Below are 14,105 nucleotides of genomic sequence, written 5' to 3'. Positions count from 1 at the left end.
TGAAAACAAATACTACGAAGAGTATGATGAGATGAAGGTCTTCACACAGCCACTGTGGGGTCTCACATGCTGCTTTGGTTACCAAATTTAATAGTTTTAGTACGGCCATAAAGTCAGGCTTCAAACTGACACTATTCCATAGGTCACAGCCCACAGATTCCAGGCAATGCATCATCAAAACCCTTCAAAAGTAGCAGCCAAATTTAACATCAGCACCTGATGGGATATTATCAAACACACTGACCTGCACTGAAGCATTCTCACATAGGAGATTACACAAAGCCCTCAAAAAATGTGTGTTATCCTAAAATAGACTTAGTCACCTCATCTGACTCAGCAAGCAAGCACCCATGGGTGAATTCACATTGTATGGCATTAAAACCAAGGCTGCAGATTCAGAGCTTTACAAACAACGCTTCTCTCTCTCAAGTAACGATGAAAGCCCTCCTTCTTCCATATTCTCTCTTCCATAGAGTTCTTCAGGGTGTCGTCTTCTGCTACAGACACAAAACTTAAGTCCTGGCCATTTAGGCTCACTAAAAGATATGAACTCGACCATCTTTCCCTACCACTAGCTTGTCCAAATCCCAACTTGAATTGTTTCTGCCTCTCCAGATTTCCCCTTTGGTGACACCTGAGTAAGTGGCTGTATTTTCTCCACACAACTCTGTTTCATCTGTCTTTTTTCTAATTGAACTGCCAGAAGTTTTTCAAATGGAGAAAAAGTCAAGCTAGAAACTTATTTTGGGGCAAGGGAGCTGCTTCTGGTTTTAACTTTTGAAAATGTGTGGTATAGGGGTCATCCAAACTAGCAAGATTTTAAAACTCAAAGGAAAGTACCCACGATTAACAGATGCTTTTACAAGAGCAGCGGTGAGTAAAAACTAGCCACCAGGCAAATTCTAACAAGCCAAATTGGCTAATGATCAAGGAAAGAGGTGGTTGCATCCAGCTGCAAAATAAGCACCACTTTTTAAAAAAGATTTTTTTCAAACACTTTGGAATTCATAGACAGATTTTATTTGCATTTTCTGCAATGAACTATAATCATGTCCATCAAGAGATGGAAGTTGTTTTTTAATGTTACTAAACCTCTTATCAAAGTATTTAGATACTGATTACAGCGTTATGAGGACCAGCCAAAATGTGAAAGCACAGGGGGAATGAAAAGGCTTAAAGGAAGCACAACAGAACGTCACCACTTAATTGTCAATGCTCAAAAAAGTCAGTTTGGTCTATGATTTCCTCCACTGCGTTTGCATCAATACTATCAGCTCGAGCTCCAGCTGCTCGCCTGGTAATGTACAAAACCTAAAAACATATATGGTTACCATTCTCTAACATCTTTCAATTTGTCTGCTCATGATGTATATGTGATTTCAGGTGGATCTTGTTAGGAGAATTAGGAGAATAGACCCAACCTGACAGCCCAAAAGAAGTGAGGCTGCCACAGCTCCATGCTGCCAGGCACAATCAGCAGCAAGGCTGAAAACGTATTCTCAGCAGGGCAAACACTCCCAGAGCACATGCACTCACTGCACATACACAGAGAGGTACGGATGCAGCCACCACACAGGAAACACAGCCCCTCTCTGGCTGAACAGGAAGAGATCCATTAATGACATATAGATTTTATATGTACACACATGTACTTATTATGTGTGTGTGTGTGTACATTTATATACATACACACACATGTACAATACGGACCCCTTCAGCAGCTGGGCTTAGACACCCAGCCTGCCCAGTAAGTGGTCCTGGATCCCAGTGCTCCCAGTGGCTGGCACCTGGAAATATGACTCCCCAAAGGCACTGCCCCACTCCAGCTGCTGGTACAGACCATCGCACACACATCCAGAGCTGCCTGGGGCTCTCCTGCTTCACACACGTACCTGGCTCCCAGACCGCTTCACCTACTCACTGGCCTGATCTTTGCTACTGCTTCTGCCATCAGCTGCACACTCACACTCACTCCGGGTGCTGCATCAGGGATGCACGGGCCTCTGGTCCCACCCCAGCGGCTGGCACTTGGTTTCACTCACTTGGGTGTCCCCAGGTGCTGGCCCCCAGGCACATGGGCCCTGCAGCCTGCAGTCCCCGCCAGCTGCTAGCACCCAGACCCTTGCTTGCTCCAGCGGCTGCACCCCAGTTGTTGTATTCAGACCCCCCATTTGGACACACAAAGTAGAGAGTCCCTCACCCAGGGAAGAGGCAGAAAGGAATATAAGGAGACAACACCACAGCCTGTCCTGTCAGGCACAGGGCATGGCCAGGCAAGTATACTGACCAGCAGAGTATTTAGATGCAACTGGCCATTTTTATGCCCTTAGTCCTCTATTTTCCCACACTTGTTCCTCCCCAAAACACCTAAATGCCTCCCTTTGCCCACCTTTGGTTCTTCCCTTAAACACCCCATAATAAGTCCTGTGCAATCTCAGAATGCCCTTCCCCTGCATCCCATTGCGTGTGCCGCACACCTCAGCAGCAGCACCTCCCCAGTCCAAAAGGTGCTCTGGCACCGACTCATCTTGGTGGGTTTCAGGTCTGGACCCTGGGGCTGAGGCTCTCCTGGGACAGCCCTGGGAAGCGCCCCGGGGGGGGTGTTCCTTCCTCCCAGCCCTTAATTAGGGTTCCTGCCTGCCATTGTGCCCCTGTGCTCCTCTGGGCTTGTGGAGGTGGGTCTTTGGTGGGCTGGTGGCCTCTGTGATGGCCTGGGAGGAGCCCAGGGCAGGGTACTGTCTGCCTTTGCGCTCACATAACCTAGCAGACATCCCCACGCAAGAGTGACCTTGCAACTAAAATGCCCTGCCTACAGCTTTCTTTTCCTTTTCAATTTATTTATTTTTTATAATTGGTGAACATTTGCTCTTCCTATTGAGCATTTGGTATAATTTAGAGAAAAAATGAAAGGCATCTGTATTCAAAACACAAACAGAGGCACTGAGGTCAGACCAAACACTGCTTACAGAAAGCATGAAAATAAATTCCAGCCAAACACAAAGGTGAATTATCCAAATTCCAGTACCCTTGTTTTAGAAGGGGATGCATTAAGCATTTGTCTGTGATCTTTTTAAACTTTTCGTTTATTATCAGGCCAAGAGCTCCATAAATCTCATTTAACATTCACCCTGACTGTGGGTGCCTCCAGGCTGGCCCAACCCAGAGCTCAGGAGCTAGCTCTGACACACGGGATCCTTTCAGCTGGCCCAGCACATCACCTTGGGAGCAGAGGAGGAGCGGGCGGCACAGCAGACACGCCTCGCTGGCCACCGCGGCCCTGCAGAGCCAGGCTGGCCGACTGCACTCCTGCCCAAAGTAACTTTTGCTTTCTGACCGAACACTGCACACAGCAGCCCGGTGCACTTTTGGGGAATTGTAAAGCATTTCGACCAAATCTTGCCGAGCGTGGGGAAAATTACCACTGCTTATGTAATTTGTCTTTTGCCAAACGTGAATCCAGGCACTCAGCTGAGCTGACCTTGGCATTTCTTTAAAGAGCCAAAACATCTTTCTGTCTGATGCTCTTCTGGCTTCCACCATTGACTATAGATTCCTGTAAGAAGTTACATCACAGTCCTAAATGCCACCTATACCACTAGGATCAAGCAAGGTGTTTAAGTACAGTTCAGAAGGCAAGCTTTGGGAATACAGGCACACGGAGAGCAGCAGCATTACACTGCCTTAGCCCCACAGGTCCCAGGTGCTACACGATACCCGGTTTACCCACGTGGTGGTGGGCTACCTTGCTGACCTGCAGCTCCTGGGAGAGGCAGCCCCAAGTGTCTTAAGACAATCTGCAACCTTTCCACCTTGTTTCTTAACTTGGAAACTTATTTAACCTCTTAATAGACAGCACATAGTTGTACTGTTTTACACACAGAGTCTGTTCATAGCATAACCCCTCAAAGAAGTTGAGTTCTTTGTTTTCTATACCACTTAATATAATTATGTATCACTTAAAGAAGACACACAAGCCAAGAAAAGAAAACAAGAGGCAAGTAAGAAGGGTCCTTAACAAAAACAACATACGGATTACTTGAAAGCCTGTTTCATAATTTGTCAGGAAATGGCAGTGATGCATATCAATTTCAAAATAATAATCATTAAATAAATGCAGAAAACCAGTTGAAGGAAGGCTGTTATGAAAGCCTTTTACAGCAGCAATAAACCCCAAATCCTGGAAGACTTAAAATCGCTCAAGACCATATGTTCTTACCAAGTACAAGACCTGGCTTATAAACTGCATGTAAATTAAGACCAAACAAGCAACAGTCTTCAGATTACATCTGCAAAGAGAAATGGCTCATCCAAGAAAAGGACGCCAACCCACCTGCCTCCGCTGTGACTGAGTTTGGGTTGATTCTTACTTTCAGTCAAGTTTCCATTAACTTGAATGACAGTTGATCACATTGATGCTCAGAAAACCAATGTCTCAAGTTTAGAAACGTAACCATCATATACATATCCAGGGAAAAACAATCTCTTTGGTTCATCTCATACTTTAAAAGAAAACAACCCATGAGGGCATACCAACGTGAACAGGCGTGACAGAAAACACCAACTCCCTCTTCTTTAAATAGTTTTGGTTGGCAAAGCGTAAAGAGGTTACTGCAGACGTCTCTGCCCATACGGCTACTGAGGGATGACTTCAGGTTAGCAAGGTTAAGGAAACAGCTGAAAGCAGCTGTTCCATTTTTAACTGTTTTTAATTCAGAGGCCCCTAAACACTGTCCAACAAGGAGCAAATTTTAACTAAACAGAGGGGTGGGGTTTTTGTGTCCCCCTCTCCCCTGATTAAATTTTAGGGACCCTGTGAAAAGGACAGTCGATTGGTGCCACCCCCAATCCAACCCCTGGGTCTGTCACTGCTGTAACAAAGGGGCAATTGAGTTTTCATTATTCTCAAAACCAGCATTCTGTGGCAGCAGATTATGCTTCTGCATTTTTCTTACATGCACTGTTAATAAACTTGATGAACTGGTCTACAACCCTCTGCTGACTCAGCATCAGCCAAGTCTGTTTTGGTAACCATGGGCTTCTTTTCTTTTCACCATTTTCTTCAAAGCTGATCCATATTTTTAGTGTTCCCAGTGACTTTAATGACAGCCACCAGCAACTCTTAGGGATGCTACTTTAAAAAAAAATCCCCAAAAACCAAAAAAGCAAGACAAAGAGATGCAAAAGCAAAATAGGTTTGTTTTATTTGGTCTGGCTAATCATAAAACAGCAATATAAAAATCTTACTTTAAAAAGAATGCTATAAAATCCGTGCTTCCTTCAATATTATATTCCACCTGAATCCTGCATGAAGGGGTAACAGTAACACACTCTTAAGATACTTCCAGACACCTCACTACTTCTCCAGTGGCAAGCAGACTTATGTCAGCCACTAAAACTGTATGGTTCTCAATAAACCAAGTATAGGTGTCATTAAAGTAATGGGAACCACAGCAGGGGAGAGCTGGGGTTGAACACCGGTGTCAGTGTGTCTTGGGTAGCTCTACACTCGACTCATTTCTAGGTATTCCAACATCTCCAAATTGTGAAATTTACTTGGGAAACATTTCAGACTTGCCTAATCTTACTTCTGTCATAGCAAAAAGTAAAAGCTGAAGTACTGAAATATTTTATTTCAATCAGCATGATGAAAATCTCACTATAGGGAGAGAAGAGAAAAAAAAAAAAGAGATGGTTGATTTTGGCTATGGTTGCTGCTGCTGTTGTTTTGCTGCACTTTAAGTAAAGCTACATTTTTTTAACAGTGACAGAGCTCAGTAACAACTTATTAGCTACAACTTGTAGAGTTAATTTTTGTTAGATTCTCTATCACCTGAAGCCTTTAAATCAATATTGAGCACCTCCTGTGAAGATAAGCTGTGGGTCAGAGAAATTTACTGAGCTGTATAAAAACCTGCTAGATTAGGCTCTATACTTTGTGTTTATGTAAGATTGCAACCATGACATAATGTCTCTAACCTTAAATATCCACTAAGCTATAAAGTACCCAAAATACAAAGGCCCTAGGAGCTACTAACTGTAATGGACACAAAGGTAGGCATGTAAACCAGACTGCTTATGACAAACGATAAATAACTGAGTGCAGTAACTCCAAACGGGTAGCTTCAGTGAGGTATGGAAAAATACTGCAAGCACTATTGTGCTGCAAATACAGTGCTGAAAATAAAAATTCACATATTGTAAGAGGACAAACACAACTACAGAACATATCTGTCTTACCAGTACCATGGCAACTCTAAGAGAAAACACACACACTGACCTGAAATAGTAGCAACTTTATCCAATTAAGAATGCTGCTTATAAGTGAACAAGAGCTGACTGACCACGTTCCATAAAAGCTGGGAATATTTTCTGTTTCCAGACAGTGTTTTAATGCCTTTACTATTTTTACAAAAAAAAGAAAAGAAAGAAAAGAACAAGAAAAAAGAAAAACAGGGGTTTGTCCCTGATTTTACAGTCCCTGAGTGCATGACGTTAACAAGCTGAACAGATGCACGCTTCAGGGACTTCTAATCCAAACCATCCTGTTTTCACCCACCTTGGAACCTGCTGATAAATACAAACTCCCTTAACCAGACCCTGAGCCCACAGGCTGATCTAACCCTTACACAAGCTTATCCCACTCCTTTCCCTCACCAAAGAGACAACGACCTGCTCACACAAATCAGCTGACAAATTCAAAATGAAACAGCTGAATCTGCCTGGTCAGGGATTAACCAAAATTCACCACTCTTAACTGCAGTGAAATTTGTAAGAAATGCTATGCACAACTGAATAGACCTGTAAGAATGCTTTCACAAGGTTGATTCAAAACTCCTTCCTAAAGAAAGTCTCGCATGATATGTTTTACAACTGTCTATCATTGTCCCTTATCACTGATGGCCAATTTCAAAAGAGAGAGAGAAGTCCTGAAGATAGTAAACTCCTAAAAATCTGGTGAGAAATCAACGCAAAGAAAGGAGATTATAATCAGAGCCTGTGTGGGAAAAAAGTAGACAGGTGAACTCTGCCATAGTAAGTGTCATTTGGTGGTACAGCACCAGCATTGCTTCTGACTGGACGTAGCAGGCCCTGGCGATTGCCTAGCAGGGGGTTCAGTGGGGAGCAGAGTGTCAAGCTGAGGTTACTGCAGAGTTGGAGGTACCCAAGCAGAAAAGGACACACATCTAGTCATTAGTACATGTTCAGGCCATGAACACTTTGGAATTCCTTGTGTAACCATAACATATTTTTCTATTAGCAAATGACGATGTATGTATCTCCACGAGTTCTGCATACAGGAGCAAAAACCCAAACCAAAAAAACCCGCCTACAGTGAAGTATTATTTACCATCTCCTATACTAAATCCAACTGTAACTGAAGTAAGCTTACTCACATACTGCATTAGACATTTAAATATTGTCTAGCAAGCAGAAACAAGAGCTAATTAGATTTTTTTCCTTTTAAAAAGGCATACAAGTGTGAAACTTTGAAAAGATGACACATGCATATACTCCTCATGTCTGTACTGTGACTAAGACAGACAATAGTCTGATTTACTTAAGAATTTTGTGAAAACAAGATTAACATGGAAACTGGTCTGTAGCCCAGTGACCTGCTGGAACCAACTCAATGCAACTGCTGTGCACATATTCCTTCCCAGTAAAGCAAGCCTGTAAGCCACCAAATGGGAAGGAAAATATGGCAGAACAGCAGGGCTTTTTTTCATTTAATAACCAGTAATCACAGAATCATAGAATGGGTTGGGTTGGAAGGGACCTTAAAGACCATCTAGTTCCACCCCCCCTGCCATGGGCAGGGACACCTTCCACCAGACCAGGTTGCCCAAAGCCCCGTCCAACCTGGCCTTGAACCCTTCCAGGGAGGGGGCAGCCACAGCTTCTCTGGGCAACCTGTGCCAGTGTCTCACCACCCTTGCAGGGAAGAATTTCTTCCTTATATCTAATGTAACTCTCCCCTCTGTCAGTTTAAAACTGTTACCCCTCATCCTATCCCTACACCCCTGATCAAGAGTCCCTCCCCACCTTTCCTGTAGCCCCTTTCAGTCCTGGGAGGCCGCTCTAAGGTCTCCCTGCAGCCTTCTCTTCTCCAGCTGAACCCCCCAACTCTCTCAGCCTGTCCTCACAGGGGAGCTGCTCCAGCCCCCCGAGCATCTTCGTGGCCTCCTCTGGCCCCACTCGAGCAGGTCTGTGTCCTTCTGATGTTGGTGCCTCCAGAGCTGGACCCAGCACTGCAGGGGGGGTCTCACAAGAGCAGAGTAGAGGGGGACAATCCCCCCCCTCGCCCTGCTGCCCACACTGCTCTGGATGCAGCCCAGCACACGGTTGGCTTTCTGGGCTGTGAGCGCACATTGCTGGCTCATGGTCAGTTTTCCATCCACTAATACCCCCAAGTCCTTCTCCTCAGGGCTGCTCTCAATCCACTCCTCGCCCAGCCTGTGTTTGTGCTTGGGATTGCCCCGACCCATGGGCAGGACCTTGCCCTTGGCCTTGTTGAACTCCATGAGGTTTACACGGTCCCACCTCTCCAGCCTGTCCAGGTCCCTCTGGATGGCCCATCCCTTCCCTCCAGCGTGTCGACCGCACCACACAGCTCGGTGTCATCGGCAAACTGCTGAGGGTGCCTCGATCCCACTCTCCATGTCACCAACAGAGATGTTAAACAGCACCGGTCCCAACACCCACCCCTGAGGAACAGCACTCCTCACTGCTCTCCACTGGGACATGGAGCTGTTGACGTGACTCTTTGATTGTGACCATCCAGCCAATCCCTCCATCAAATCCATGTCTCTCCAATTTAGAAATAGGGATGTCATGTGGGACAGTATCAAAGCTTTGCACCAGCCCAGGTAGATGATGCCAGTTGCTCTTCCCTTCTCCACCATCACTGTAACCCCATTGCAGAAGGCCACCAAATTTGTCAGGCACGATTTGCCCTTAGTGAAGCCGTGTTGGCTGTCACCAATCACCTCCTTATTTTCCATGTGCCCTAGCATAGTTCCCAGGGGAATCTGCTCCATGATCTTATCGGGCACAGAGGTGAGACTGACTGGCCTGTAGTTCCCTGGGTCTTCTTTTTTTTCCTTTTTAAAAATGGGCATTATGTTACCCCTTTTCCAGTCAGCGGGACTGCAGTCAGTGGACTGCCATGACTTCACAAACATGATTGGGACTGTTATTCTCTACCCTGCTAACTGACTTTTAAAAAGCTGTCATTTAGATGTCTAGAATACCTTATTTCTCATGACTACTTGATCCAGTTCTCCAATCTGAAAGTCCTAACAACTGCTGCTGTTTGAAGCATCAAGAATGTTACTTGCACATACTTTATAAAAATGGCATTTGCTAGCAGAAGCAAAGCTTTTAAAGTTTGGAGGAAATAGCCTTGGGGTTTTCCCCTTCTGAGAGCTTAAAGTTTTATGAGTGAACTTAAAGGACTGCCAGACTTCCAAAGTGACAACACATTACGAAAAAATTTCCTATGTGTTCTGCAAATTTGAAGTCAGCCACATCTCACAACTGACATCAGGGTTTTTAATATCAGCTCTAATGAAATATAATTCTCCAATGACATAGCTGTGAAGCACAGCATTTTCATTTCACTAGCTGGCAAAGAGGTTTTGGCCTTACTATTATTATTATTATTACTTACGTAGAGCCTAGAGCCAAAAGCGTTCTAGGCCCTGCACAGACATGTCTGAAGACAAGGCCTTTTCCTTGTATCTGCTGTAAACACCGAGACCGTAGGGTATTCAGCCTAACACAACAGGTCAGATGCATTTTTGCATGACTGCTACACCCAAGTTGTACATTGAGACACAAGAATATGAACACAGTGTAAGGAATAGCTTGCCTTCATCTTCTCTACAGTTTCAACTTCACTAAATCTCTTTGGGTGGGATTGGATAGTTTCTCATTTGGGAGTTTCTCTGTTTTTTAAAAAGACCCTACGGTCAATGAAGAAATTCCAGCCGTCAACAAAACCCTGAGGGGACCAGGAGGCAAGCTGAGGATTAAAATGATAGTGTTGTTTTTAAATCTGGTTCTTGTTGAGGTCACATTTCTTCTGCTAGATGAGAGAGTGGGATATTTATTTTAAAAGTACAGTTACACGCACGCTCATGAGAGTTTAACCACACATCAATAAAAATCAGAAAGCTCCTATTTGCAAATGACTGAACTAAGTACGTAACTGAGAAAAGCTCTTCCTTCCCTAAAACCTGACAATCCAAGAAGCAGGGATGAGAGAAAAAGCCAAAATTCTCCTTCCCTGAGGCCTACACCCCCTTGACTGAGATGAAATCGGAGCACGACAGACAGCAGTGGGAAGGGGAGCCTTGCCTATGCAGAAGCCACAGAGCAGTTGGTAGGAGCACCTGACACAGGCCCTTTTTTCCGAGTGTGTTGTGGGGGTGTGCAACAACAACAACAGCGTTGTACTCACCCCTTCACCTACACATCCTGCTCAACGCACATGTTTCTTCAGGACTCCACTGGTGTTACTTTGGGAAAGAAAGGTGCCTCAATTTGGCTGTTCTCAAGACACTTAGAGGCTTTGAAGGATGCACACTGTGCTCTAGGACTGAGCAACAACCCCAGTGTGAGCCAGTGCTCAGGGATCCTGACACCCACGGGGCTCCTCCGCACACAGACCCAGGCAGGGCGGGCGAGGAGAGGGACTCTGCATTATACAGCATGGTGCAGCTTGGAGTGGTGGTGCTTGTCTCTTTTGGTGCCGGAGTTCACTTCCAAAAAGATAGCTGTGCAGGATGAAGTAAGTGTTAGCCTTCAGTTTCTCTAGATTGCTGACAAACATTAGACTGGTCTCCAACGCTGATGGAATGCAGAAGAGAAAATACAGTGCATGACCTCCCAAAAACAGGCAAAAACTCTGGTTGTCTCTGAAGGGTACTCTGGGAAGAGGTAGAAGATAAATGGGGTCTGGCAGCCTTTTCCAGCTCCACGCAACCAAGCGTAAATTAGCAACAACACAGATCTCCCCACCTCTGAGGGGCTGTCTGAAGCTTGCAGGAGACAGCACAGTGGGGAAAAACTGCCATTCATGTCTGCTCTCCACAGACCCCAGAGATCATGGTTAGGACTTGCTAACACACTTACTGGAGGCTTTGCCTCAGAAAGCAGAGAATCAAAACTGTGTAAGGATGGCGGGGTTTGGCCCATCGTAAATGCTGCCGTAATGGAGAACAGTGTCACAGACACTCACGCTTTTCACAGCGTCATGTAATGATGCTTCGTACTGAGACTTCATACAGTAGTTCCTTGATTTAAGTAAGTGCATTTTCTACTAGTGGGAAATGGTCTGCATTGACCATACCCAACAAGCTATTGTCCCACCAACCATATTTCCATAATCATTTACCAACATTTGTTTTAAGGCACTGCCATTTCTTAAGAGCTCTCTTGCCTCTATTAGAGGACAATGGAAGTCTAAAACCAATAAAATACTCTTCTCCAAAGACAAAATCCCTTTCATCAGGCACTGAAGTAATAAATGACTTAAGGGGAAAAATAGTTAACTAGTTGCTAAAACTATCTAGAAACCCTGCCTGTGAACTCAAAAAATACTATTTCTCACATGGCTCTAGAGTCTTAATATGCAAAGTATGGTATTAAAACTTTTACATCCTCTACCCACACAAATGGAGCAGTCCCCACCTACCTCTCCACAGCTTCCAGCCTCAAATATCCTGGCATAAAATGATCAGACAAAATAGGTGACTTATGTTTTTATTGGTTCCTCCAGACTATGATGACATTTCCTAAAACATTGAGCCAGGAAACTATTAATGCCTCTGAAAAAGTGGAAAGGGTCAGGCTATTTCAAAGGGCATGTGTTTGCTAAGAAGCCTTTGTTATAATTATATAGGCCACTTAAGATTCAATTAACAATAACAAAAGTATTTAGCATTCACATATTATTTCTAGCTTAAGATATATTATGAACATATTTGTAACACCTCTGTGTTAAGAAATTATCACCCCTCTTCACCTCTCATTTTTGAGAATTAAAATAAGAAGGTTAATCAGCTTGCTTAAGATTTTGTAAAGCAGTATATCCATTCCAAGACCAGAATTGCCCGCAGATCTGTATGTGCTCCCAATCTCAGGCTGTTATTGGAAGGAGAAATGGAAACAGTTTCAACTTACCAACATTTAAAAAAAGAAGACCAGGAGGATCATCTCAGCTGTGCTCGACTGCATTTGGCTACATAAGTCAGGTCAGGCAGTTGCAGGTGGGGTCAGAGATTCCTTAAAAAACCTCTCTGTGTTTTATAGATGAGCACTAAACCAAACCAACTGGTACTCTACCAGGAGCATAGCACACTGCATGCAGGACAGAAAGAAGGATCCTACAGAGGCCCCACAAAACCTTCTAGCACACACTACATGTATATACCTCTGTTGTGGCTCCTTTGTCAGCAGGTGTGGGAATTATCAAAGGGGACACAAAGGACTTGCACAAAAGCCTTGGAAGTATGGGTGCTCCAAAGGCACCACCACTTCATTCATGGCCAGATTAATTTCACCCACAAACCCAGGTCTGATTCTGACTGCATGAAGGTGAGTTCCCTGACACAGGGGTGCAAAGCAGATTTAAACCCAACCTGCCTACAGCATATAGAGTGTGATGCATTTTACACAGAAGAGAGTGCTAAGGCATCCTAAAAGAAGTACAAGTCACTCTTCTTACTGACTCAATAACCTCACCTATCTGTCAAACAATCACAACCCAGCCACACCACAAACACTGCGGGTGAAAATCCCACTATTGCACAGTGCCATCTCCTGGGCAAGCAAGACTGGAAAACCCCCTCACGCCTCCATTCTGTCTCTCGCAGCATCCAACGTTTCAGCATCATCTCCAGCACGCTGGCAGGCCAGGCGTTACCTCTGTTCTCAGAAAGCAGGCCATGAATTCACGGAAAGAAGAGCAGATTGTTTACAGCTCCCACCATGAAACGTGAGATTCAGCAGCCTGTTCTTGAGAGAGGCGGTATCTGCATAGGCAAGCGCCACGCAAACCCACAGGAGTAAGTTCACTCCAGGTTGCTGGCTAATCACAAATTAGCAATCAGGGCTTCCTTTCAACATCCAAACAGGAAATGGGAGTGGAGGAAGTGAAAGTTTAATAATTTCTCGCATGTTAACAAGTTACATGAGCCACTCCAATAAAAAAGTTTTGCAAAGTGAACTTAAACCTAGCACAGCGTCTGCCCCAATGGCAAGCATTTGTCGTTAAAACCAAGCTGCGCACCTTGGAACAGAAACAGATGGAAAAAATTTCAAGGATAAGACAACATCAAGCCATGAACTAAAGTTGAGGATCCTACCTTACTGTTATCACAAGTGCAGAGATTACAATCACCAAATCAGAGGTGGTAATGCTGGCATCTCTCTTGAAACATTCAGAAAAAAAAAAAAAAAAAACCAGGATTAAAAGGGTAACATTTTAGTTATCACAAACGGTTAAATCCATAACGGCCTCTGACAAAGGAGCAAGAAAATCAGATGTAATGTGTTAGCTCCATTTCTTTCCACTATCTTTTAGGGCTACTGTACTCATTGGCTCTGCATCTCCTGTAACATCTACCTGGCCACACAGGAGAGGGTCAGGAAAGCTGGGGACAAAAGTCCCCGTGGAACAACGAGAACCCTAAACGACCTGAGGAAGCAAAGGTCTTTCAGGCCTCCGTGCCAAATGCAGCAAGGACCATCTCTCTCCATCTTCAGGCCACCACATCACAGGCCCCGGTGAGAGTGAAAAGCCTGGCCCATTACACACTCCTAACTTGGTGCTATCTTCACTGCAGGAGGAAGAAAAAAGGCTTTGTGCAACTGTTGAGTAATTCTCAAGAATTCAAGACACATGAAATGTCAGTCTCTTGGTTGCCTGGAGATATTAAGACAGATTAGGGACAAAAGTAAGATGACTTATATGGGTAGATGCAGACTGATGTTTTGAGGGAACAAAACTGCCCCAGGACTAGAAGGTAGAACTCATTTTTTATGGATTTGCCCAGCAAAATGAAAAATCTCTTGAAGTTCTAAGACTCAACACTACAGAA

The 14,105-nt window shown here is 44.5% G+C and overlaps 2 protein-coding genes across 7 annotated transcripts in view; one reads left to right on the top strand and one right to left on the bottom strand.

The window, feature by feature from the left end:
* The window catches only part of CMSS1 (cms1 ribosomal small subunit homolog), a 247,877-nt gene that overhangs the window by 68,783 nt on the left and 164,989 nt on the right, over positions 1 to 14,105 (bottom strand). The window lies entirely within an intron of this gene.
* The window catches only part of FILIP1L (filamin A interacting protein 1 like), a 213,601-nt gene that overhangs the window by 36,295 nt on the left and 163,201 nt on the right, over positions 1 to 14,105 (top strand). The gene's annotated exons all lie outside the window — the stretch shown is intronic.

This window comes from Strix uralensis, chromosome 2 (genome assembly GCF_047716275.1).
Source record: "Strix uralensis isolate ZFMK-TIS-50842 chromosome 2, bStrUra1, whole genome shotgun sequence".
Lineage (NCBI taxonomy): Eukaryota > Metazoa > Chordata > Aves > Strigiformes > Strigidae > Strix > Strix uralensis.
Note: the sequence above shows the minus strand (reverse complement) of the source record. Positions and strands in the feature narration are given on the sequence as shown.